Raw genomic sequence first — 26856 nt, forward strand, 5'->3', positions numbered from 1 at the left:
CACTGGACGGTCCGCCACACTTTTTTTTTACATCTCTCGGGCTTATCCGAGAGTGTGGCGTTGTAGGGGAGGTGTCCCCGCACGCGTGCGTATGTCAGAAGTGTCGGAAGTGTCCGCCGGCGCCGGTCCAGTGTCCACCGTTGTCTGAAAACTGCACTTTTCTGACCTCTGACCTCACTGGACGGTCCGCCACACTTTTTTTTACATCTCTCGGGCTTATCCGAGAGTGTGGCGTTGTAGGGGAGGTGTCCCCGCACGCGTGCGTATGTCAGAAGTGTCGGCAGTGTCCGCCGGCGCCGGTCCAGTGTCCACCGTTGTCTGAAAACTGCACTTTTCTGACCTCTGACCTCACTGGACGGTCCGCCACACTTTTCTTTACACCTCTCGGGCTTATCCGAGAGTCTGGCGTTGTAGGGGAGGTGTCCCCGCACGCGTGCGTATGTCAGAAGTGTCGGCAGTGTCCGCCGGCGCCGGTCCAGTGTCCACCGTTGTCTGAAAACTGCACTTTTCTGACCTCTGACCTCACTGGACGGTCCGCCACACTTTTCTTTACACCTCTCGGGCTTATCCGAGAGTGTGGCGTTGTAGGGGAGGTGTCCCCGCACGCGTGCGTATGTCAGAAGTGTCGGCAGTGTCCACCGGTGCCTGTCCAGTGTCCACTGTTGTCTGAAAACTGCACTTTTCTGACCTCTGACCTCACTGGACGGTCCGCCACACTTTTCTTTACACCTCTCGGGCTTATCCGAGAGTCTGGCGTTGTAGGGGAGGTGTCATCGCACGCGTGCGTATGTCAGAAGTGTCGGCATTGTCCGCCGGCGCCGGTCCAGTGTCCACCGTTGTCTGAAAACTGCACTTTTCTGACCTCTGACCTCACTGGACGGTCCGCCACACTTTTCTTTACACCTCTCGGGCTTATCCGAGAGTGTGGCGTTGTAGGGGAGGTGTCCCCGCACGCGTGCGTATGTCAGAAGTGTCGGCAGTGTCCGCCGGCGCCGGTCCAGTGTCCACCGTTGTCTGAAAACTGCACTTTTCTGACCTCTGACCTCACTGGACGGTCCGCCACACTTTTTTTTACATCTCTCGGGCTTATCCGAGAGTGTGGCGTTGTAGGGGAGGTGTCCCCGCACGCGTGCGTATGTCAGAAGTGTCGGCAGTGTCCACCGGCGCCGGTCCAGTGTCCACCGTTGTCTGAAAACTGCACTTTTCTGACCTCTGACCTCACTGGACGGTCCGCCACACTTTTTTTTTACATCTCTCGGGCTTATCCGAGAGTGTGGCGTTGTAGGGGAGGTGTCCCCGCACGCGTGCGTATGTCAGAAGTGTCGGCAGTGTCCGCCGGCGCCGGTCCAGTGTCCACCGTTGTCTGAAAACTGCACTTTTCTGACCTCTGACCTCACTGGACGGTCCGCCACACTTTTTTTTACATCTCTCGGGCTTATCCGAGAGTGTGGCGTTGTAGGGGAGGTGTCCCCGCACGCGTGCGTATGTCAGAAGTGTCGGCAGTGTCCGCCGGCGCCGGTCCAGTGTCCACCGTTGTCTGAAAACTGCACTTTTCTGACCTCTGACCTCACTGGACGGTCCGCCACACTTTTCTTTACACCTCTCGGGCTTATCCGAGAGTCTGGCGTTGTAGGGGAGGTGTCCCCGCACGCGTGCGTATGTCAGAAGTGTCGGCAGTGTCCGCCGGCGCCGGTCCAGTGTCCACCGTTGTCTGAAAACTGCACTTTTCTGACCTCTGACCTAACTGGACGGTCCGCCACACTTTTCTTTACACCTCTCGGGCTTATCCGAGAGTGTGGCGTTGTAGGGGAGGTGTCCCCGCACGCGTGCGTATGTCAGAAGTGTCGGCAGTGTCCACCGGTGCCTGTCCAGTGTCCACTGTTGTCTGAAAACGGCACTTTTCTGACCTCTGACCTCACTAGACGGTCCGCCACACTTTTTTTTACACCTCTCGGGCTTATCCGAGAGTGTGGCGTTGTAGGGGAGGTGTCCCCGCACGCGTGCGTATGTCAGAAGTGTCGGCAGTGTCCACCGGTGCCTGTCCAGTGTCCACTGTTGTCTGAAAACGGCACTTTTCTGACCTCTGACCTCACTGGACGGTCCGCCACACTTTTCTTTACACCTCTCGGGCTTATCCGAGAGTCTGGCGTTGTAGGGGAGGTGTCCCCGCACGCGTGCGTATGTCAGAAGTGTCGGCAGTGTCCGCCGGCGCCGGTCCAGTGTCCACCGTTGTCTGAAAACTGCACTTTTCTGACCTCTGACCTCACTGGACGGTCCGCCACACTTTTTTTTACATCTCTCGGGCTTATCCGAGAGTGTGGGGTTGTAGGGGAGGTGTCCCCGCACGCGTGCGTATGTCAGAAGTGTCGGCAGTGTCCACCGGCGCCGGTCCAGTGTCCACCGTTGTCTGAAAACTGCACTTTTCTGACCTCTGACCTCACTGGACGGTCCGCCACACTTTTTTTTTACATCTCTCGGGCTTATCCAAGAGTGTGGCGTTGTAGGGGAGGTGTCCCCGCACGCGTGCGTATGTCAGAAGTGTCGGCAGTGTCCGCCGGCGCCGGTCCAGTGTCCACCGTTGTCTGAAAACTGCACTTTTCTGACCTCTGACCTCACTGGACGGTCCGCCACACGTTTTCTTTTACATCTCTCGGGCTTATCCGAGAGTGTGGCGTTGTAGGGGAGGTGTCCCCGCACGCGTGCGTATGTCAGAAGTGTCGGCAGTGTCCGCCGGCGCCGGTCCAGTGTCCACCGTTGTCTGAAAACTGCACTTTTCTGACCTCTGACCTCACTGGACGGTCCGCCACACTTTTCTTTACACCTCTCGGGCTTATCCGAGAGTCTGGCGTTGTAGGGGAGGTGTCCCCGCACGCGTGCGTATGTCAGAAGTGTCGGCAGTGTCCGCCGGCGCCGGTCCAGTGTCCACCGTTGTCTGAAAACTGCACTTTTCTGACCTCTGACCTAACTGGACGGTCCGCCACACTTTTCTTTACACCTCTCGGGCTTATCCGAGAGTGTGGCGTTGTAGGGGAGGTGTCCCCGCACGCGTGCGTATGTCAGAAGTGTCGGCAGTGTCCACCGGTGCCTGTCCAGTGTCCACTGTTGTCTGAAAACGGCACTTTTCTGACCTCTGACCTCACTAGACGGTCCGCCACACTTTTTGTTACACCTCTCGGGCTTATCCGAGAGTGTGGCGTTGTAGGGGAGGTGTCCCCGCACGCGTGCGTATGTCAGAAGTGTCGGCAGTGTCCACCGGTGCCTGTCCAGTGTCCACTGTTGTCTGAAAACGGCACTTTTCTGACCTCTGACCTCACTGGACGGTCCGCCACACTTTTTTTACACCTCTCGGGCTTTTCCGAGAGTTTGGCGTTGTAGGGGAGGTGTCCCCGCATGCGTGCGTATGTCAGAAGTGTCGGCAGTGTCCGCCGGCGCCGGTCCAGTGTCCACCGTTGTCTGAAAACTGCACTTTTCTGACCTCTGACCTCACTGGACGGTCCGCCACACTTTTTTTTACATCTCTCGGGCTTATCCGAGAGTGTGGCGTTGTAGGGGAGGTGTCCCCGCACGCGTGCGTATGTCAGAAGTGTCGGCAGTGTCCGCCGGCGCCGGTCCAGTGTCCACCGTTGTCTGAAAACTGCACTTTTCTGACCTCTGACTTCACTGGAAGGTCCGCCAAACTTTTTTTTACATCTCTCGGGCTTATCCGAGAGTGTGGCGTTGTAGGGGAGGTGTCCCCGCACGCGTGCGTATGTCAACAGTGTCGGCAGTGTCCGCCGGCGCCGGTCCAGTGTCCACCGTTGTCTGAAAACTGCACTTTTCTGACCTCTGACCTCACTGGACGGTCCGCCACACTTTTTTTTACATCTCTCGGGCTTATCCGAGAGTGTGGCGTTGTAGGGGAGGTGTCCCCGCACGCGTGCGTATGTCAGAAGTGTCGGCAGTGTCCGCCGGCGCCGGTCCAGTGTCCACCGTTGTCTGAAAACTGCACTTTTCTGACCTCTGACCTCACTGGACGGTCCACCACACTTTTTTTTACATCTCTCGGGCTTATCCGAGAGTGTGGCGTTGTAGGGGAGGTGTCCCCGTACGCGTGCGTATGTCAGAAGTGTCGGCAGTGTCCGCCGGCGCCGGTCCAGTGTCCACCGTTGTCTGAAAACTGCACTTTTCTGACCTCTGACCTCACTGGACGGTCCGCCACACTTTTCTTTACACCTCTCGGGCTTATCCGAGAGTCTGGCGTTGTAGGGGAGGTGTCCCCGCACGCGTGCGTATGTCAGAAGTGTCGGCAGTGTCCACCGGCGCCGGTCCAGTGTCCACCGTTGTCTGAAAACTGCACTTTTCTGACCTCTGACCTCACTGGACGGTCCGCCACACTTTTTTTTTACATCTCTCGGGCTTATCCGAGAGTGTGGCGTTGTAGGGGAGGTGTCCCCGCACGCGTGCGTATGTCAGAAGTGTCGGCAGTGTCCGCCGGCGCCGGTCCAGTGTCCACCGTTGTCTGAAAACTGCACTTTTCTGACCTCTGACCTCACTGGACGGTCCGCCACACTTTTTTTTACATCTCTCGGGCTTATCCGAGAGTGTGGCGTTGTAGGGGAGGTGTCCCCGCACGCGTGCGTATGTCAGAAGTGTCGGCAGTGTCCGCCGGCGCCGGTCCAGTGTCCACCGTTGTCTGAAAACTGCACTTTTCTGACCTCTGACCTCACTGGACGGTCCGCCACACTTTTCTTTACACCTCTCGGGCTTATCCGAGAGTCTGGCGTTGTAGGGGAGGTGTCCCCGCACGCGTGCGTATGTCAGAAGTGTCGGCAGTGTCCGCCGGCGCCGGTCCAGTGTCCACCGTTGTCTGAAAACTGCACTTTTCTGACCTCTGACCTAACTGGACGGTCCGCCACACTTTTCTTTACACCTCTCGGGCTTATCCGAGAGTGTGGCGTTGTAGGGGAGGTGTCCCCGCACGCGTGCGTATGTCAGAAGTGTCGGCAGTGTCCACCGGTGCCTGTCCAGTGTCCACTGTTGTCTGAAAACGGCACTTTTCTGACCTCTGACCTCACTAGACGGTCCGCCACACTTTTTTTTACACCTCTCGGGCTTATCCGAGAGTGTGGCGTTGTAGGGGAGGTGTCCCCGCACGCGTGCGTATGTCAGAAGTGTCGGCAGTGTCCACCGGTGCCTGTCCAGTGTCCACTGTTGTCTGAAAACGGCACTTTTCTGACCTCTGACCTCACTGGACGGTCCGCCACACTTTTCTTTACACCTCTCGGGCTTATCCGAGAGTCTGGCGTTGTAGGGGAGGTGTCCCCGCACGCGTGCGTATGTCAGAAGTGTCGGCAGTGTCCGCCGGCGCCGGTCCAGTGTCCACCGTTGTCTGAAAACTGCACTTTTCTGACCTCTGACCTCACTGGACGGTCCGCCACACTTTTTTTTACATCTCTCGGGCTTATCCGAGAGTGTGGGGTTGTAGGGGAGGTGTCCCCGCACGCGTGCGTATGTCAGAAGTGTCGGCAGTGTCCACCGGCGCCGGTCCAGTGTCCACCGTTGTCTGAAAACTGCACTTTTCTGACCTCTGACCTCACTGGACGGTCCGCCACACTTTTTTTTTACATCTCTCGGGCTTATCCGAGAGTGTGGCGTTGTAGGGGAGGTGTCCCCGCACGCGTGCGTATGTCAGAAGTGTCGGCAGTGTCCGCCGGCGCCGGTCCAGTGTCCACCGTTGTCTGAAAACTGCACTTTTCTGACCTCTGACCTCACTGGAAGGTCCGCCAAACTTTTTTTTACATCTCTCGGGCTTATCCGAGAGTGTGGCGTTGTAGGGGAGGTGTCCCCGCACGCGTGCGTATGTCAACAGTGTCGGCAGTGTCCGCCGGCGCCGGTCCAGTGTCCACCGTTGTCTGAAAACTGCACTTTTCTGACCTCTGACCTCACTGGACGGTCCGCCACACTTTTTTTTACATCTCTCGGGCTTATCCGAGAGTGTGGCGTTGTAGGGGAGGTGTCCCCGTACGCGTGCGTATGTCAGAAGTGTCGGCAGTGTCCACCGGCGCCGGTCCAGTGTCCACCGTTGTCTGAAAACTGCACTTTTCTGACCTCTGACCTCACTGGACGGTCCGCCACACTTTTCTTTACACCTCTCGGGCTTATCCGAGAGTCTGGCGTTGTAGGGGAGGTGTCCCCGCACGCGTGCGTATGTCAGAAGTGTCGGCAGTGTCCACCGGCGCCGGTCCAGTGTCCACTGTTGTCTGAAAACGGCACTTTTCTGACCTCTGACCTCACTGGACGGTCCGCCACACTTTTCTTTACACCTCTCGGGCTTATCCGAGAGTCTGGCGTTGTAGGGGAGGTGTCCCCGCACGCGTGCGTATGTCAGAAGTGTCGGCAGTGTCCACCGGCGCCGGTCCAGTGTCCACCGTTGTCTGAAAACTGCACTTTTCTGACCTCTGACCTCACTGGACGGTCCGCCACACTTTTTTTTACATCTCTCGGGCTTATCCGAGAGTGTGGGGTTGTAGGGGAGGTGTCCCCGCACGCGTGCGTATGTCAGAAGTGTCGGCAGTGTCCACCGGCGCCGGTCCAGTGTCCACCGTTGTCTGAAAACTGCACTTTTCTGACCTCTGACCTCACTGGACGGTCCGCCACACTTTTTTTTTACATCTCTCGGGCTTATCCGAGAGTGTGGCGTTGTAGGGGAGGTGTCCCCGCACGCGTGCGTATGTCAGAAGTGTCGGCAGTGTCCGCCGGCGCCGGTCCAGTGTCCACCGTTGTCTGAAAACTGCACTTTTCTGACCTCTGACCTCACTGGACGGTCCGCCACACTTTTTTTTACATCTCTCGGGCTTATCCGAGAGTGTGGCGTTGTAGGGGAGGTGTCCCCGCACGCGTGCGTATGTCAGAAGTGTCGGCAGTGTCCGCCGGCGCCGGTCCAGTGTCCACCGTTGTCTGAAAACTGCACTTTTCTGACCTCTGACCTCACTGGACGGTCCGCCACACTTTTCTTTACACCTCTCGGGCTTATCCGAGAGTCTGGCGTTGTAGGGGAGGTGTCCCCGCACGCGTGCGTATGTCAGAAGTGTCGGCAGTGTCCGCCGGCGCCGGTCCAGTGTCCACCGTTGTCTGAAAACTGCACTTTTCTGACCTCTGACCTAACTGGACGGTCCGCCACACTTTTCTTTACACCTCTCGGGCTTATCCGAGAGTGTGGCGTTGTAGGGGAGGTGTCCCCGCACGCGTGCGTATGTCAGAAGTGTCGGCAGTGTCCACCGGTGCCTGTCCAGTGTCCACTGTTGTCTGAAAATGGCACTTTTCTGACCTCTGACCTCACTAGACGGTCCGCCACACTTTTTGTTACACCTCTCGGGCTTATCCGAGAGTGTGGCGTTGTAGGGGAGGTGTCCCCGCACGCGTGCGTATGTCAGAAGTGTCGGCAGTGTCCACCGGTGCCTGTCCAGTGTCCACTGTTGTCTGAAAACGGCACTTTTCTGACCTCTGACCTCACTGGACGGTCCGCCACACTTTTTTTACACCTCTCGGGCTTTTCCGAGAGTTTGGCGTTGTAGGGGAGGTGTCCCCGCATGCGTGCGTATGTCAGAAGTGTCGGCAGTGTCCGCCGGCGCCGGTCCAGTGTCCACCGTTGTCTGAAAACTGCACTTTTCTGACCTCTGACCTCACTGGACGGTCCGCCACACTTTTTTTTACATCTCTCGGGCTTATCCGAGAGTGTGGCGTTGTAGGGGAGGTGTCCCCGCACGCGTGCGTATGTCAGAAGTGTCGGCAGTGTCCGCCGGCGCCGGTCCAGTGTCCACCGTTGTCTGAAAACTGCACTTTTCTGACCTCTGACTTCACTGGAAGGTCCGCCAAACTTTTTTTTACATCTCTCGGGCTTATCCGAGAGTGTGGCGTTGTAGGGGAGGTGTCCCCGCACGCGTGCGTATGTCAACAGTGTCGGCAGTGTCCGCCGGCGCCGGTCCAGTGTCCACCGTTGTCTGAAAACTGCACTTTTCTGACCTCTGACCTCACTGGACGGTCCGCCACACTTTTTTTTACATCTCTCGGGCTTATCCGAGAGTGTGGCGTTGTAGGGGAGGTGTCCCCGCACGCGTGCGTATGTCAGAAGTGTCGGCAGTGTCCGCCGGCGCCTGTCCAGTGTCCACCGTTGTCTGAAAACTGCACTTTTCTGACCTCTGACCTCACTGGACGGTCCGCCACACTTTTTTTTACATCTCTCGGGCTTATCCGAGAGTGTGGCGTTGTAGGGGAGGTGTCCCCGTACGCGTGCGTATGTCAGAAGTGTCGGCAGTGTCCGCCGGCGCCGGTCCAGTGTCCACCGTTGTCTGAAAACTGCACTTTTCTGACCTCTGACCTCACTGGACGGTCCGCCACACTTTTCTTTACACCTCTCGGGCTTATCCGAGAGTCTGGCGTTGTAGGGGAGGTGTCCCCGCACGCGTGCGTATGTCAGAAGTGTCGGCAGTGTCCACCGTCGCCGGTCCAGTGTCCACCGTTGTCTGAAAACTGCACTTTTCTGACCTCTGACCTCACTGGACGGTCCGCCACACTTTTTTTTTACATCTCTCGGGCTTATCCGAGAGTGTGGCGTTGTAGGGGAGGTGTCCCCGCACGCGTGCGTATGTCAGAAGTGTCGGCAGTGTCCGCCGGCGCCGGTCCAGTGTCCACCGTTGTCTGAAAACTGCACTTTTCTGACCTCTGACCTCACTGGACGGTCCGCCACACTTTTTTTTACATCTCTCGGGCTTATCCGAGAGTGTGGCGTTGTAGGGGAGGTGTCCCCGCACGCGTGCGTATGTCAGAAGTGTCGGCAGTGTCCGCCGGCGCCGGTCCAGTGTCCACCGTTGTCTGAAAACTGCACTTTTCTGACCTCTGACCTCACTGGACGGTCCGCCACACTTTTCTTTACACCTCTCGGGCTTATCCGAGAGTCTGGCGTTGTAGGGGAGGTGTCCCCGCACGCGTGCGTATGTCAGAAGTGTCGGCAGTGTCCGCCGGCGCCGGTCCAGTGTCCACCGTTGTCTGAAAACTGCACTTTTCTGACCTCTGACCTAACTGGACGGTCCGCCACACTTTTCTTTACACCTCTCGGGCTTATCCGAGAGTGTGGCGTTGTAGGGGAGGTGTCCCCGCACGCGTGCGTATGTCAGAAGTGTCGGCAGTGTCCACCGGTGCCTGTCCAGTGTCCACTGTTGTCTGAAAACGGCACTTTTCTGACCTCTGACCTCACTAGACGGTCCGCCACACTTTTTTTTACACCTCTCGGGCTTATCCGAGAGTGTGGCGTTGTAGGGGAGGTGTCCCCGCACGCGTGCGTATGTCAGAAGTGTCGGCAGTGTCCACCGGTGCCTGTCCAGTGTCCACTGTTGTCTGAAAACGGCACTTTTCTGACCTCTGACCTCACTGGACGGTCCGCCACACTTTTTTTACACCTCTCGGGCTTTTCCGAGAGTTTGGCGTTGTAGGGGAGGTGTCCCCGCACGCGTGCGTATGTCAGAAGTGTCGGCAGTGTCCGCCGGCGCCGGTCCAGTGTCCACCGTTGTCTGAAAACTGCACTTTTCTGACCTCTGACCTCACTGGACGGTCCGCCACACTTTTCTTTACACCTCTCGGGCTTATCCGAGAGTCTGGCGTTGTAGGGGAGGTGTCCCCGCACGCGTGCGTATGTCAGAAGTGTCGGCAGTGTCCGCCGGCGCCGGTCCAGTGTCCACCGTTGTCTGAAAACTGCACTTTTCTGACCTCTGACCTCACTGGACGGTCCGCCACACTTTTTTTTACATCTCTCGGGCTTATCCGAGAGTGTGGGGTTGTAGGGGAGGTGTCCCCGCACGCGTGCGTATGTCAGAAGTGTCGGCAGTGTCCACCGGCGCCGGTCCAGTGTCCACCGTTGTCTGAAAACTGCACTTTTCTGACCTCTGACCTCACTGGACGGTCCGCCACACTTTTTTTTTACATCTCTCGGGCTTATCCGAGAGTGTGGCGTTGTAGGGGAGGTGTCCCCGCACGCGTGCGTATGTCAGAAGTGTCGGCAGTGTCCGCCGGCGCCGGTCCAGTGTCCACCGTTGTCTGAAAACTGCACTTTTCTGACCTCTGACCTCACTGGACGGTCCGCCACACTTTTTTTTACATCTCTCGGGCTTATCCGAGAGTGTGGCGTTGTAGGGGAGGTGTCCCCGCACGCGTGCGTATGTCAGAAGTGTCGGCAGTGTCCGCCGGCGCCGGTCCAGTGTCCACCGTTGTCTGAAAACTGCACTTTTCTGACCTCTGACCTCACTGGACGGTCCGCCACACTTTTCTTTACACCTCTCGGGCTTATCCGAGAGTCTGGCGTTGTAGGGGAGGTGTCCCCGCACGCGTGCGTATGTCAGAAGTGTCGGCAGTGTCCGCCGGCGCCGGTCCAGTGTCCACCGTTGTCTGAAAACTGCACTTTTCTGACCTCTGACCTAACTGGACGGTCCGCCACACTTTTCTTTACACCTCTCGGGCTTATCCGAGAGTGTGGCGTTGTAGGGGAGGTGTCCCCGCACGCGTGCGTATGTCAGAAGTGTCGGCAGTGTCCACCGGTGCCTGTCCAGTGTCCACTGTTGTCTGAAAACGGCACTTTTCTGACCTCTGACCTCACTAGACGGTCCGCCACACTTTTTGTTACACCTCTCGGGCTTATCCGAGAGTGTGGCGTTGTAGGGGAGGTGTCCCCGCACGCGTGCGTATGTCAGAAGTGTCGGCAGTGTCCACCGGTGCCTGTCCAGTGTCCACTGTTGTCTGAAAACGGCACTTTTCTGACCTCTGACCTCACTGGACGGTCCGCCACACTTTTTTTACACCTCTCGGGCTTTTCCGAGAGTTTGGCGTTGTAGGGGAGGTGTCCCCGCATGCGTGCGTATGTCAGAAGTGTCGGCAGTGTCCGCCGGCGCCGGTCCAGTGTCCACCGTTGTCTGAAAACTGCACTTTTCTGACCTCTGACCTCACTGGACGGTCCGCCACACTTTTTTTTACATCTCTCGGGCTTATCCGAGAGTGTGGCGTTGTAGGGGAGGTGTCCCCGCACGCGTGCGTATGTCAGAAGTGTCGGCAGTGTCCGCCGGCGCCGGTCCAGTGTCCACCGTTGTCTGAAAACTGCACTTTTCTGACCTCTGACTTCACTGGAAGGTCCGCCAAACTTTTTTTTACATCTCTCGGGCTTATCCGAGAGTGTGGCGTTGTAGGGGAGGTGTCCCCGCACGCGTGCGTATGTCAACAGTGTCGGCAGTGTCCGCCGGCGCCGGTCCAGTGTCCACCGTTGTCTGAAAACTGCACTTTTCTGACCTCTGACCTCACTGGACGGTCCGCCACACTTTTTTTTACATCTCTCGGGCTTATCCGAGAGTGTGGCGTTGTAGGGGAGGTGTCCCCGCACGCGTGCGTATGTCAGAAGTGTCGGCAGTGTCCGCCGGCGCCGGTCCAGTGTCCACCGTTGTCTGAAAACTGCACTTTTCTGACCTCTGACCTCACTGGACGGTCCGCCACACTTTTTTTTACATCTCTCGGGCTTATCCGAGAGTGTGGCGTTGTAGGGGAGGTGTCCCCGTACGCGTGCGTATGTCAGAAGTGTCGGCAGTGTCCGCCGGCGCCGGTCCAGTGTCCACCGTTGTCTGAAAACTGCACTTTTCTGACCTCTGACCTCACTGGACGGTCCGCCACACTTTTCTTTACACCTCTCGGGCTTATCCGAGAGTCTGGCGTTGTAGGGGAGGTGTCCCCGCACGCGTGCGTATGTCAGAAGTGTCGGCAGTGTCCACCGGCGCCGGTCCAGTGTCCACCGTTGTCTGAAAACTGCACTTTTCTGACCTCTGACCTCACTGGACGGTCCGCCACACTTTTTTTTTACATCTCTCGGGCTTATCCGAGAGTGTGGCGTTGTAGGGGAGGTGTCCCCGCACGCGTGCGTATGTCAGAAGTGTCGGCAGTGTCCGCCGGCGCCGGTCCAGTGTCCACCGTTGTCTGAAAACTGCACTTTTCTGACCTCTGACCTCACTGGACGGTCCGCCACACTTTTTTTTACATCTCTCGGGCTTATCCGAGAGTGTGGCGTTGTAGGGGAGGTGTCCCCGCACGCGTGCGTATGTCAGAAGTGTCGGCAGTGTCCGCCGGCGCCGGTCCAGTGTCCACCGTTGTCTGAAAACTGCACTTTTCTGACCTCTGACCTCACTGGACGGTCCGCCACACTTTTCTTTACACCTCTCGGGCTTATCCGAGAGTCTGGCGTTGTAGGGGAGGTGTCCCCGCACGCGTGCGTATGTCAGAAGTGTCGGCAGTGTCCGCCGGCGCCGGTCCAGTGTCCACCGTTGTCTGAAAACTGCACTTTTCTGACCTCTGACCTAACTGGACGGTCCGCCACACTTTTCTTTACACCTCTCGGGCTTATCCGAGAGTGTGGCGTTGTAGGGGAGGTGTCCCCGCACGCGTGCGTATGTCAGAAGTGTCGGCAGTGTCCACCGGTGCCTGTCCAGTGTCCACTGTTGTCTGAAAACGGCACTTTTCTGACCTCTGACCTCACTAGACGGTCCGCCACACTTTTTTTTACACCTCTCGGGCTTATCCGAGAGTGTGGCGTTGTAGGGGAGGTGTCCCCGCACGCGTGCGTATGTCAGAAGTGTCGGCAGTGTCCACCGGTGCCTGTCCAGTGTCCACTGTTGTCTGAAAACGGCACTTTTCTGACCTCTGACCTCACTGGACGGTCCGCCACACTTTTTTTACACCTCTCGGGCTTTTCCGAGAGTTTGGCGTTGTAGGGGAGGTGTCCCCGCATGCGTGCGTATGTCAGAAGTGTCGGCAGTGTCCGCCGGCGCCGGTCCAGTGTCCACCGTTGTCTGAAAACTGCACTTTTCTGACCTCTGACCTCACTGGACGGTCCGCCACACTTTTCTTTACACCTCTCGGGCTTATCCGAGAGTCTGGCGTTGTAGGGGAGGTGTCCCCGCACGCGTGCGTATGTCAGAAGTGTCGGCAGTGTCCGCCGGCGCCGGTCCAGTGTCCACCGTTGTCTGAAAACTGCACTTTTCTGACCTCTGACCTCACTGGACGGTCCGCCACACTTTTTTTTACATCTCTCGGGCTTATCCGAGAGTGTGGGGTTGTAGGGGAGGTGTCCCCGCACGCGTGCGTATGTCAGAAGTGTCGGCAGTGTCCACCGGCGCCGGTCCAGTGTCCACCGTTGTCTGAAAACTGCACTTTTCTGACCTCTGACCTCACTGGACGGTCCGCCACACTTTTTTTTTACATCTCTCGGGCTTATCCGAGAGTGTGGCGTTGTAGGGGAGGTGTCCCCGCACGCGTGCGTATGTCAGAAGTGTCGGCAGTGTCCGCCGGCGCCGGTCCAGTGTCCACCGTTGTCTGAAAACTGCACTTTTCTGACCTCTGACCTCACTGGACGGTCCGCCACACTTTTTTTTACATCTCTCGGGCTTATCCGAGAGTGTGGCGTTGTAGGGGAGGTGTCCCCGCACGCGTGCGTATGTCAGAAGTGTCGGCAGTGTCCGCCGGCGCCGGTCCAGTGTCCACCGTTGTCTGAAAACTGCACTTTTCTGACCTCTGACCTCACTGGACGGTCCGCCACACTTTTCTTTACACCTCTCGGGCTTATCCGAGAGTCTGGCGTTGTAGGGGAGGTGTCCCCGCACGCGTGCGTATGTCAGAAGTGTCGGCAGTGTCCGCCGGCGCCGGTCCAGTGTCCACCGTTGTCTGAAAACTGCACTTTTCTGACCTCTGACCTAACTGGACGGTCCGCCACACTTTTCTTTACACCTCTCGGGCTTATCCGAGAGTGTGGCGTTGTAGGGGAGGTGTCCCCGCACGCGTGCGTATGTCAGAAGTGTCGGCAGTGTCCACCGGTGCCTGTCCAGTGTCCACTGTTGTCTGAAAACGGCACTTTTCTGACCTCTGACCTCACTAGACGGTCCGCCACACTTTTTGTTACACCTCTCGGGCTTATCCGAGAGTGTGGCGTTGTAGGGGAGGTGTCCCCGCACGCGTGCGTATGTCAGAAGTGTCGGCAGTGTCCACCGGTGCCTGTCCAGTGTCCACTGTTGTCTGAAAACGGCACTTTTCTGACCTCTGACCTCACTGGACGGTCCGCCACACTTTTTTTACACCTCTCGGGCTTTTCCGAGAGTTTGGCGTTGTAGGGGAGGTGTCCCCGCATGCGTGCGTATGTCAGAAGTGTCGGCAGTGTCCGCCGGCGCCGGTCCAGTGTCCACCGTTGTCTGAAAACTGCACTTTTCTGACCTCTGACCTCACTGGACGGTCCGCCACACTTTTTTTTACATCTCTCGGGCTTATCCGAGAGTGTGGCGTTGTAGGGGAGGTGTCCCCGCACGCGTGCGTATGTCAGAAGTGTCGGCAGTGTCCGCCGGCGCCGGTCCAGTGTCCACCGTTGTCTGAAAACTGCACTTTTCTGACCTCTGACTTCACTGGAAGGTCCGCCAAACTTTTTTTTACATCTCTCGGGCTTATCCGAGAGTGTGGCGTTGTAGGGGAGGTGTCCCCGCACGCGTGCGTATGTCAACAGTGTCGGCAGTGTCCGCCGGCGCCGGTCCAGTGTCCACCGTTGTCTGAAAACTGCACTTTTCTGACCTCTGACCTCACTGGACGGTCCGCCACACTTTTTTTTACATCTCTCGGGCTTATCCGAGAGTGTGGCGTTGTAGGGGAGGTGTCCCCGCACGCGTGCGTATGTCAGAAGTGTCGGCAGTGTCCGCCGGCGCCGGTCCAGTGTCCACCGTTGTCTGAAAACTGCACTTTTCTGACCTCTGACCTCACTGGACGGTCCGCCACACTTTTTTTTACATCTCTCGGGCTTATCCGAGAGTGTGGCGTTGTAGGGGAGGTGTCCCCGTACGCGTGCGTATGTCAGAAGTGTCGGCAGTGTCCGCCGGCGCCGGTCCAGTGTCCACCGTTGTCTGAAAACTGCACTTTTCTGACCTCTGACCTCACTGGACGGTCCGCCACACTTTTCTTTACACCTCTCGGGCTTATCCGAGAGTCTGGCGTTGTAGGGGAGGTGTCCCCGCACGCGTGCGTATGTCAGAAGTGTCGGCAGTGTCCACCGGCGCCGGTCCAGTGTCCACCGTTGTCTGAAAACTGCACTTTTCTGACCTCTGACCTCACTGGACGGTCCGCCACACTTTTTTTTTACATCTCTCGGGCTTATCCGAGAGTGTGGCGTTGTAGGGGAGGTGTCCCCGCACGCGTGCGTATGTCAGAAGTGTCGGCAGTGTCCGCCGGCGCCGGTCCAGTGTCCACCGTTGTCTGAAAACTGCACTTTTCTGACCTCTGACCTCACTGGACGGTCCGCCACACTTTTTTTTACATCTCTCGGGCTTATCCGAGAGTGTGGCGTTGTAGGGGAGGTGTCCCCGCACGCGTGCGTATGTCAGAAGTGTCGGCAGTGTCCGCCGGCGCCGGTCCAGTGTCCACCGTTGTCTGAAAACTGCACTTTTCTGACCTCTGACCTCACTGGACGGTCCGCCACACTTTTCTTTACACCTCTCGGGCTTATCCGAGAGTCTGGCGTTGTAGGGGAGGTGTCCCCGCACGCGTGCGTATGTCAGAAGTGTCGGCAGTGTCCGCCGGCGCCGGTCCAGTGTCCACCGTTGTCTGAAAACTGCACTTTTCTGACCTCTGACCTAACTGGACGGTCCGCCACACTTTTCTTTACACCTCTCGGGCTTATCCGAGAGTGTGGCGTTGTAGGGGAGGTGTCCCCGCACGCGTGCGTATGTCAGAAGTGTCGGCAGTGTCCACCGGTGCCTGTCCAGTGTCCACTGTTGTCTGAAAACGGCACTTTTCTGACCTCTGACCTCACTAGACGGTCCGCCACACTTTTTTTTACACCTCTCGGGCTTATCCGAGAGTGTGGCGTTGTAGGGGAGGTGTCCCCGCACGCGTGCGTATGTCAGAAGTGTCGGCAGTGTCCACCGGTGCCTGTCCAGTGTCCACTGTTGTCTGAAAACGGCACTTTTCTGACCTCTGACCTCACTGGACGGTCCGCCACACTTTTTTTACACCTCTCGGGCTTTTCCGAGAGTTTGGCGTTGTAGGGGAGGTGTCCCCGCATGCGTGCGTATGTCAGAAGTGTCGGCAGTGTCCGCCGGCGCCGGTCCAGTGTCCACCGTTGTCTGAAAACTGCACTTTTCTGACCTCTGACCTCACTGGACGGTCCGCCACACTTTTTTTTACATCTCTCGGGCTTATCCGAGAGTGTGGCGTTGTAGGGGAGGTGTCCCCGCACGCGTGCGTATGTCAGAAGTGTCGGCAGTGTCCGCCGGCGCCGGTCCAGTGTCCACCGTTGTCTGAAAACTGCACTTTTCTGACCTCTGACTTCACTGGAAGGTCCGCCAAACTTTTTTTTACATCTCTCGGGCTTATCCGAGAGTGTGGCGTTGTAGGGGAGGTGTCCCCGCACGCGTGCGTATGTCAACAGTGTCGGCAGTGTCCGCCGGCGCCGGTCCAGTGTCCACCGTTGTCTGAAAACTGCACTTTTCTGACCTCTGACCTCACTGGACGGTCCGCCACACTTTTCTTTACACCTCTCGGGCTTATCCGAGAGTCTGGCGTTGTAGGGGAGGTGTCCCCGCACGCGTGCGTATGTCAGAAGTGTCGGCAGTGTCCACCGGCGCCGGTCCAGTGTCCACCGTTGTCTGAAAACTGCACTTTTCTGACCTCTGACCTCACTGGACGGTCCGCCACACTTTTTTTTTACATCTCTCGGGCTTATCCGAGAGTGTGGCGTTGTAGGGGAGGTGTCCCCGCACGCGTGCGTATGTCAGAAGTGTCGGCAGTGTCCGCCGGCGCCGGTCCAGTGTCCACCGTTGTCTGAAAACTGCACTTTTCTGACCTCTGACCTCACTGGACGGTCCGCCACACTTTTTTTTACATCTCTCGGGCTTATCCGAGAGTGTGGCGTTGTAGGGGAGGTGTCCCCGCACGCGTGCGTATGTCAGAAGTGTCGGCAGTGTCCGCCGGCGCCGGTCCAGTGTCCACCGTTGTCTGAAAACTGCACTTTTCTGACCTCTGACCTCACTGGACGGTCCGCCACACTTTTCTTTACACCTCTCGGGCTTATCCGAGAGTCTGGCGTTGTAGGGGAGGTGTCCCCGCACGCGTGCGTATGTCAGAAGTGTCGGCAGTGTCCGCCGGCGCCGGTCCAGTGTCCACCGTTGTCTGAAAACTGCACTTTTCTGACCTCTGACCTAACTGGACGGTCCGCCACACTTTTCTTTACACCTCTCGGGCTTATCCGAGAGTGTGGCGTTGTAGGGGAGGTGTCCCCGCACGCGTGCGTATGTCAGAAGTGTCGGCAGTGTCCACCGGTGCCTGTCCAGTGTCCACTGTTGTCTGAAAACGGCACTTTTCTGACCTCTGACCTCACTAGACGGTCCGCCACACTTTTTTTTACACCTCTCGGGCTTATCCGAGAGTGTGGCGTTGTAGGGGAGGTGTCCCCGCACGCGTGCGTATGTCAGAAGTGTCGGCAGTGTCCACCGGTGCCTGTCCAGTGTCCACTGTTGTCTGAAAACGGCACTTTTCTGACCTCTGACCTCACTGGACGGTCCGCCACACTTTTCTTTACACCTCTCGGGCTTATCCGAGAGTCTGGCGTTGTAGGGGAGGTGTCCCCGCACGCGTGCGTATGTCAGAAGTGTCGGCAGTGTCCGCCGGCGCCGGTCCAGTGTCCACCGTTGTCTGAAAACTGCACTTTTCTGACCTCTGACCTCACTGGACGGTCCGCCACACTTTTTTTTACATCTCTCGGGCTTATCCGAGAGTGTGGCGTTGTAGGGGAGGTGTCCCCGCACGCGTGCGTATGTCAGAAGTGTCGGCAGTGTCCACCGGCGCCGGTCCAGTGTCCACCGTTGTCTGAAAACTGCACTTTTCTGACCTCTGACCTCACTGGACGGTCCGCCACACTTTTCTTTACACCTCTCGGGCTTATCCGAGAGTCTGGCGTTGTAGGGGAGGTGTCCCCGCACGCGTGCGTATGTCAGAAGTGTCGGCAGTGTCCGCCGGCGCCGGTCCAGTGTCCACCGTTGTCTGAAAACTGCACTTTTCTGACCTCTGACCTAACTGGACGGTCCGCCACACTTTTCTTTACACCTCTCGGGCTTATCCGAGAGTGTGGCGTTGTAGGGGAGGTGTCCCCGCACGCGTGCGTATGTCAGAAGTGTCGGCAGTGTCCACCGGTGCCTGTCCAGTGTCCACTGTTGTCTGAAAACGGCACTTTTCTGACCTCTGACCTCACTAGACGGTCCGCCACACTTTTTTTTACACCTCTCGGGCTTATCCGAGAGTGTGGCGTTGTAGGGGAGGTGTCCCCGCACGCGTGCGTATGTCAGAAGTGTCGGCAGTGTCCACCGGTGCCTGTCCAGTGTCCACTGTTGTCTGAAAACGGCACTTTTCTGACCTCTGACCTCACTGGACGGTCCGCCACACTTTTCTTTACACCTCTCGGGCTTATCCGAGAGTCTGGCGTTGTAGGGGAGGTGTCCCCGCACGCGTGCGTATGTCAGAAGTGTCGGCAGTGTCCGCCGGCGCCGGTCCAGTGTCCACCGTTGTCTGAAAACTGCACTTTTCTGACCTCTGACCTCACTGGACGGTCCGCCACACTTTTTTTTACATCTCTCGGGCTTATCCGAGAGTGTGGCGTTGTAGGGGAGGTGTCCCCGCACGCGTGCGTATGTCAGAAGTGTCGGCAGTGTCCACCGGCGCCGGTCCAGTGTCCACCGTTGTCTGAAAACTGCACTTTTCTGACCTCTGACCTCACTGGACGGTCCGCCACACTTTTTTTTTACATCTCTCGGGCTTATCCGAGAGTGTGGCGTTGTAGGGGAGGTGTCCCCGCACGCGTGCGTATGTCAGAAGTGTCGGCAGTGTCCGCCGGCGCCGGTCCAGTGTCCACCGTTGTCTGAAAACTGCACTTTTCTGACCTCTGACCTCACTGGACGGTCCGCCACACTTTTTTTTACATCTCTCGGGCTTATCCGAGAGTGTGGCGTTGTAGGGGAGGTGTCCCCGCACGCGTGCGTATGTCAGAAGTGTCGGCAGTGTCCGCCGGCGCCGGTCCAGTGTCCACCGTTGTCTGAAAACTGCACTTTTCTGACCTCTGACCTCACTGGACGGTCCGCCACACTTTTCTTTACACCTCTCGGGCTTATCCGAGAGTCTGGCGTTGTAGGGGAGGTGTCCCCGCACGCGTGCGTATGTCAGAAGTGTCGGCAGTGTCCGCCGGCGCCGGTCCAGTGTCCACCGTTGTCTGAAAACTGCACTTTTCTGACCTCTGACCTAACTGGACGGTCCGCCACACTTTTCTTTACACCTCTCGGGCTTATCCGAGAGTGTGGCGTTGTAGGGGAGGTGTCCCCGCACGCGTGCGTATGTCAGAAGTGTCGGCAGTGTCCACCGGTGCCTGTCCAGTGTCCACTGTTGTCTGAAAACGGCACTTTTCTGACCTCTGACCTCACTAGACGGTCCGCCACACTTTTTTTTACACCTCTCGGGCTTATCCGAGAGTGTGGCGTTGTAGGGGAGGTGTCCCCGCACGCGTGCGTATGTCAGAAGTGTCGGCAGTGTCCACCGGTGCCTGTCCAGTGTCCACTGTTGTCTGAAAACGGCACTTTTCTGACCTCTGACCTCACTGGACGGTCCGCCACACTTTTTTTACACCTCTCGGGCTTTTCCGAGAGTTTGGCGTTGTAGGGGAGGTGTCCCCGCATGCGTGCGTATGTCAGAAGTGTCGGCAGTGTCCGCCGGCGCCGGTCCAGTGTCCACCGTTGTCTGAAAACTGCACTTTTCTGACCTCTGACCTCACTGGACGGTCCGCCACACTTTTTTTTACATCTCTCGGGCTTATCCGAGAGTGTGGCGTTGTAGGGGAGTGGTCCCCGCACGCGTGCGTATGTCAGAAGTGTCGGCAGTGTCCGCCGGCGCCGGTCCAGTGTCCACCGTTGTCTGAAAACTGCACTTTTCTGACCTCTGACTTCACTGGACGGTCCGCCAAACCTTTTTTTACATCTCTCGGGCTTATCCGAGAGTGTGGCGTTGTAGGGGAGGTGTCCCCGCACGCGTGCGTATGTCAAAAGTGTCGGCAGTGTCCGCCGGCGCCGGTCCAGTGTCCACCGTTGTCTGAAAACTGCACTTTTCTGACCTCTGACCTCACTGGACGGTCCGCCACACTTTTTTTTACATCTCCCGGGCTTATCCGAGAGTGTGGCGTTGTAGGGGAGGTGTCCCCGCACGCGTGCGTATGTCAGAAGTGTCGGCAGTGTCCGCCGGCGCCGGTCCAGTGTCCACCGTTGTCTGAAAACTGCACTTTTCTGACCTCTGACCTCACTGGACGGTCCGCCACACTTTTCTTTACACCTCTCGGGCTTATCCGAGAGTCTGGCGTTGTAGGGGAGGTGTCCCCGCACGCGTGCGTATGTCAGAAGTGTCGGCAGTGTCCACCGGCGCCGGTCCAGTGTCCACCGTTGTCTGAAAACTGCACTTTTCTGACCTCTGACCTCACTGGACGGTCCGCCACACTTTTTTTTTACATCTCTCGGGCTTATCCGAGAGTGTGGCGTTGTAGGGGAGGTGTCCCCGCACGCGTGCGTATGTCAGAAGTGTCGGCAGTGTCCGCCGGCGCCGGTCCAGTGTCCACCGTTGTCTGAAAACTGCACTTTTCTGACCTCTGACCTCACTGGACGGTCCGCCACACTTTTTTTTACATCTCTCGGGCTTATCCGAGAGTGTGGCGTTGTAGGGGAGGTGTCCCCGCACGCGTGCGTATGTCAGAAGTGTCGGCAGTGTCCGCCGGCGCCGGTCCAGTGTCCACCGTTGTCTGAAAACTGCACTTTTCTGACCTCTGACCTCACTGGACGGTCCGCCACACTTTTCTTTACACCTCTCGGGCTTATCCGAGAGTCTGGCGTTGTAGGGGAGGTGTCCCCGCACGCGTGCGTATGTCAGAAGTGTCGGCAGTGTCCGCCGGCGCCGGTCCAGTGTCCACCGTTGTCTGAAAACTGCACTTTTCTGACCTCTGACCTAACTGGACGGTCCGCCACACTTTTCTTTACACCTCTCGGGCTTATCCGAGAGTGTGGCGTTGTAGGGGAGGTGTCCCCGCACGCGTGCGTATGTCAGAAGTGTCGGCAGTGTCCACCGGTGCCTGTCCAGTGTCCACTGTTGTCTGAAAACGGCACTTTTCTGACCTCTGACCTCACTAGACGGTCCGCCACACTTTTTTTTACACCTCTCGGGCTTATCCGAGAGTGTGGCGTTGTAGGGGAGGTGTCCCCGCACGCGTGCGTATGTCAGAAGTGTCGGCAGTGTCCACCGGTGCCTGTCCAGTGTCCACTGTTGTCTGAAAACGGCACTTTTCTGACCTCTGACCTCACTGGACGGTCCGCCACACTTTTCTTTACACCTCTCGGGCTTATCCGAGAGTCTGGCGTTGTAGGGGAGGTGTCCCCGCACGCGTGCGTATGTCAGAAGTGTCGGCAGTGTCCGCCGGCGCCGGTCCAGTGTCCACCGTTGTCTGAAAACTGCACTTTTCTGACCTCTGACCTCACTGGACGGTCCGCCACACTTTTTTTTACATCTCTCGGGCTTATCCGAGAGTGTGGCGTTGTAGGGGAGGTGTCCCCGCACGCGTGCGTATGTCAGAAGTGTCGGCAGTGTCCGCCGGCGCCGGTCCAGTGTCCACCGTTGTCTGAAAACTGCACTTTTCTGACCTCTGACCTCACTGGACGGTCCGCCACACTTTTCTTTACACCTCTCGGGCTTATCCGAGAGTCTGGCGTTGTAGGGGAGGTGTCCCCGCACGCGTGCGTATGTCAGAAGTGTCGGCAGTGTCCGCCGGCGCCGGTCCAGTGTCCACCGTTGTCTGAAAACTGCACTTTTCTGACCTCTGACCTAACTGGACGGTCCGCCACACTTTTCTTTACACCTCTCGGGCTTATCCGAGAGTGTGGCGTTGTAGGGGAGGTGTCCCCGCACGCGTGCGTATGTCAGAAGTGTCGGCAGTGTCCACCGGTGCCTGTCCAGTGTCCACTGTTGTCTGAAAACGGCACTTTTCTGACCTCTGACCTCACTAGACGGTCCGCCACACTTTTTTTTACACCTCTCGGGCTTATCCGAGAGTCTGGCGTTGTAGGGGAGGTGTCCCCGCACGCGTGCGTATGTCAGAAGTGTCGGCAGTGTCCGCCGGCGCCGGTCCAGTGTCCACCGTTGTCTGAAAACTGCACTTTTCTGACCTCTGACCTCACTGGACGGTCCGCCACACTTTTTTTTACATCTCTCGGGCTTATCCGAGAGTGTGGCGTTGTAGGGGAGGTGTCCCCGCACGCGTGCGTATGTCAGAAGTGTCGGCAGTGTCCGCCGGCGCCGGTCCAGTGTCCACCGTTGTCTGAAAACTGCACTTTTCTGACCTCTGACCTCACTGGACGGTCCGCCACACTTTTCTTTACACCTCTCGGGCTTATCCGAGAGTCTGGCGTTGTAGGGGAGGTGTCCCCGCACGCGTGCGTATGTCAGAAGTGTCGGCAGTGTCCGCCGGCGCCGGTCCAGTGTCCACCGTTGTCTGAAAACTGCACTTTTCTGACCTCTGACCTAACTGGACGGTCCGCCACACTTTTCTTTACACCTCTCGGGCTTATCCGAGAGTGTGGCGTTGTAGGGGAGGTGTCCCCGCACGCGTGCGTATGTCAGAAGTGTCGGCAGTGTCCACCGGTGCCTGTCCAGTGTCCACTGTTGTCTGAAAACGGCACTTTTCTGACCTCTGACCTCACTAGACGGTCCGCCACACTTTTTTTTACACCTCTCGGGCTTATCCGAGAGTGTGGCGTTGTAGGGGAGGTGTCCCCGCACGCGTGCGTATGTCAGAAGTGTCGGCAGTGTCCACCGGTGCCTGTCCAGTGTCCACTGTTGTCTGAAAACGGCACTTTTCTGACCTCTGACCTCACTGGACGGTCCGCCACACTTTTTTTACACCTCTCGGGCTTTTCCGAGAGTTTGGCGTTGTAGGGGAGGTGTCCCCGCATGCGTGCGTATGTCAGAAGTGTCGGCAGTGTCCGCCGGCGCCGGTCCAGTGTCCACCGTTGTCTGAAAACGGCACTTTTCTGACCTCTGACCTCACTGGACGGTCCGCCACACTTTTCTTTACACCTCTCGGGCTTATCCGAGAGTCTGGCGTTGTAGGGGAGGTGTCCCCGCACGCGTGCGTATGTCAGAAGTGTCGGCAGTGTCCGCCGGCGCCGGTCCAGTGTCCACCGTTGTCTGAAAACTGCACTTTTCTGACCTCTGACCTCACTGGACGGTCCGCCACACTTTTTTTTACATCTCTCGGGCTTATCCGAGAGTGTGGCGTTGTAGGGGAGGTGTCCCCGCACGCGTGCGTATGTCAGAAGTGTCGGCAGTGTCCACCGGCGCCGGTCCAGTGTCCACCGTTGTCTGAAAACTGCACTTTTCTGACCTCTGACCTCACTGGACGGTCCGCCACACTTTTTTTTTACATCTCTCGGGCTTATCCGAGAGTGTGGCGTTGTAGGGGAGGTGTCCCCGCACGCGTGCGTATGTCAGAAGTGTCGGCAGTGTCCGCCGGCGCCGGTCCAGTGTCCACCGTTGTCTGAAAACTGCACTTTTCTGACCTCTGACCTCACTGGACGGTCCGCCACACTTTTTTTTACATCTCTCGGGCTTATCCGAGAGTGTGGCGTTGTAGGGGAGGTGTCCCCGCACGCGTGCGTATGTCAGAAGTGTCGGCAGTGTCCGCCGGCGCCGGTCCAGTGTCCACCGTTGTCTGAAAACTGCACTTTTCTGACCTCTGACCTCACTGGACGGTCCGCCACACTTTTCTTTACACCTCTCGGGCTTATCCGAGAGTCTGGCGTTGTAGGGGAGGTGTCCCCGCACGCGTGCGTATGTCAGAAGTGTCGGCAGTGTCCGCCGGCGCCGGTCCAGTGTCCACCGTTGTCTGAAAACTGCACTTTTCTGACCTCTGACCTAACTGGACGGTCCGCCACACTTTTCTTTACACCTCTCGGGCTTATCCGAGAGTGTGGCGTTGTAGGGGAGGTGTCCCCGCACGCGTGCGTATGTCAGAAGTGTCGGCAGTGTCCACCGGTGCCTGTCCAGTGTCCACTGTTGTCTGAAAACGGCACTTTTCTGACCTCTGACCTCACTAGACGGTCCGCCACACTTTTTTTTACACCTCTCGGGCTTATCCGAGAGTGTGGCGTTGTAGGGGAGGTGTCCCCGCACGCGTGCGTATGTCAGAAGTGTCGGCAGTGTCCACCGGTGCCTGTCCAGTGTCCACTGTTGTCTGAAAACGGCACTTTTCTGACCTCTGACCTCACTGGACGGTCCGCCACACTTTTTTTACACCTCTCGGGCTTTTCCGAGAGTTTGGCGTTGTAGGGGAGGTGTCCCCGCATGCGTGCGTATGTCAGAAGTGTCGGCAGTGTCCGCCGGCGCCGGTCCAGTGTCCACCGTTGTCTGAAAACTGCACTTTTCTGACCTCTGACCTCACTGGACGGTCCGCCACACTTTTTTTTACATCTCTCGGGCTTATCCGAGAGTGTGGCGTTGTAGGGGAGGTGTCCCCGCACGCGTGCGTATGTCAGAAGTGTCGGCAGTGTCCGCCGGCGCCGGTCCAGTGTCCACCGTTGTCTGAAAACTGCACTTTTCTGACCTCTGACTTCACTGGACGGTCCGCCAAACCTTTTTTTACATCTCTCGGGCTTATCCGAGAGTGTGGCGTTGTAGGGGAGGTGTCCCCGCACGCGTGCGTATGTCAAAAGTGTCGGCAGTGTCCGCCGGCGCCGGTCCAGTGTCCACCGTTGTCTGAAAACTGCACTTTTCTGACCTCTGACCTCACTGGACGGTCCGCCACACTTTTTTTTACATCTCTCGGGCTTATCCGAGAGTGTGGCGTTGTAGGGGAGGTGTCCCCGCACGCGTGCGTATGTCAGAAGTGTCGGCAGTGTCCGCCGGCGCCGGTCCAGTGTCCACCGTTGTCTGAAAACTGCACTTTTCTGACCTCTGACCTCACTGGACGGTCCGCCACACTTTTTTTTACATCTCTCGGGCTTATCCGAGAGTGTGGCGTTGTAGGGGAGGTGTCCCCGTACGCGTGCGTATGTCAGAAGTGTCGGCAGTGTCCGCCGGCGCCGGTCCAGTGTCCACCGTTGTCTGAAAACTGCACTTTTCTGACCTCTGACCTCACTGGACGGTCCGCCACACTTTTCTTTACACCTCTCGGGCTTATCCGAGAGTCTGGCGTTGTAGGGGAGGTGTCCCCGCACGCGTGCGTATGTCAGAAGTGTCGGCATTGTCCGCCGGCGCCGGTCCAGTGTCCACCGTTGTCTGAAAACTGCACTTTTCTGACCTCTGACCTCACTGGACGGTCCGCCACACTTTTCTTTACACCTCTCGGGCTTATCCGAGAGTGTGGCGTTGTAGGGGAGGTGTCCCCGCACGCGTGCGTATGTCAGAAGTGTCGGCAGTGTCCACCGGTGCCTGTCCAGTGTCCACTGTTGTCTGAAAACGGCACTTTTCTGACCTCTGACCTCACTGGACGGTCCGCCACACTTTTTTTTACACCTCTCGGGCTTATCCGAGAGTGTGGCGTTGTAGGGGAGGTGTCCCCGCACGCGTGCGTATGTCAGAAGTGTCGGCAGTGTCCACCGGTGCCTGTCCAGTGTCCACTGTTGTCTGAAAACGGCACTTTTCTGACCTCTGACCTCACTGGACGGTCCGCCACACTTTTTTTACACCTCTCGGGCTTATCCGAGAGTGTGGCGTTGTAGGGGAGGTGTCCCCGCATGCTTGCGTATGTCAGAAGTGTCGGCAGTGTCCGCCGGCGCCGGTCCAGTTTCCACCGTTGTCTGAAAACTGCACTTTTCTGACCTCTGACCTCACTGGACGGTCCGCCACACTTTTTTTTACATCTCTCGGGCTTATCCGAGAGTGTGGCGTTGTAGGGTAGGTGTCCCCGCACGTGTGCGTATGTCAGAAGTGTCGGCAGTGTCCGCCGGCGCCGGTCCAGTGTCCACCGTTGTCTGAAAACTGCACTTTTCTGACCTCTGACGTCACTGGACGGTCCGCCACACTTTTTTTTACACCTCTCGGGCTTTTCCGAGAGTGTGGCGTTGTAGGGGAGGTGTCCCCGCACGCGTGCGTATGTCAAAAGTGTCGGCAGTGTCCACCGGTGCCTGTCCAGTGTCCACTGTTGTCTGAAAACGGCACTTTTCTGACCTCTGACCTCACTGGACGGTCCGCCACACTTTTTTTTACACCTCTCGGGCTTATCCGAGAGTGTGGCGTTGTAGGGGAGGTGTCCCCGCACACGTGCGTATGTCAGAAGTGTCGGCAGTGTCCGCCGGCGCCGGTCCAGTGTCCACCGTTGTCTGAAAACTGCACTTTTCTGACCTCTGACCTCACTGGACGGTCCGCCACACTTTTTTTTACATCTCTCGGGCTTATCCGAGAGTGTGGCGTTGTAGGGGAGGTGTCCCCGCACGCGTGCGTATGTCAGAAGTGTCGGCAGTGTCCGCCGGCGCCGGTCCAGTGTCCACCGTTGTCTGAAAACTGCACTTTTCTGACCTCTGACCTCACTGGACGGTCCGCCACACTTTTCTTTACACCTCTCGGGCTTATCCGAGAGTCTGGCGTTGTAGGGGAGGTGTCCCCGCACGCGTGCGTATGTCAGAAGTGTCGGCAGTGTCCGCCGGCACCGGTCCAGTGTCCACCGTTGTCTGAAAACTATAGGTTACTGGACGTAACCCCGGTTTTATGATAATATGAGCGAGATGTCTCGCCTATGGGGAGAGCGCCCTCTGG

The sequence above is a fragment of the Gymnoscopelus braueri genome (genome assembly GCF_963280865.1).
Source record: "Gymnoscopelus braueri genome assembly, chromosome: 14".
NCBI lineage: Eukaryota > Metazoa > Chordata > Actinopteri > Myctophiformes > Myctophidae > Gymnoscopelus > Gymnoscopelus braueri.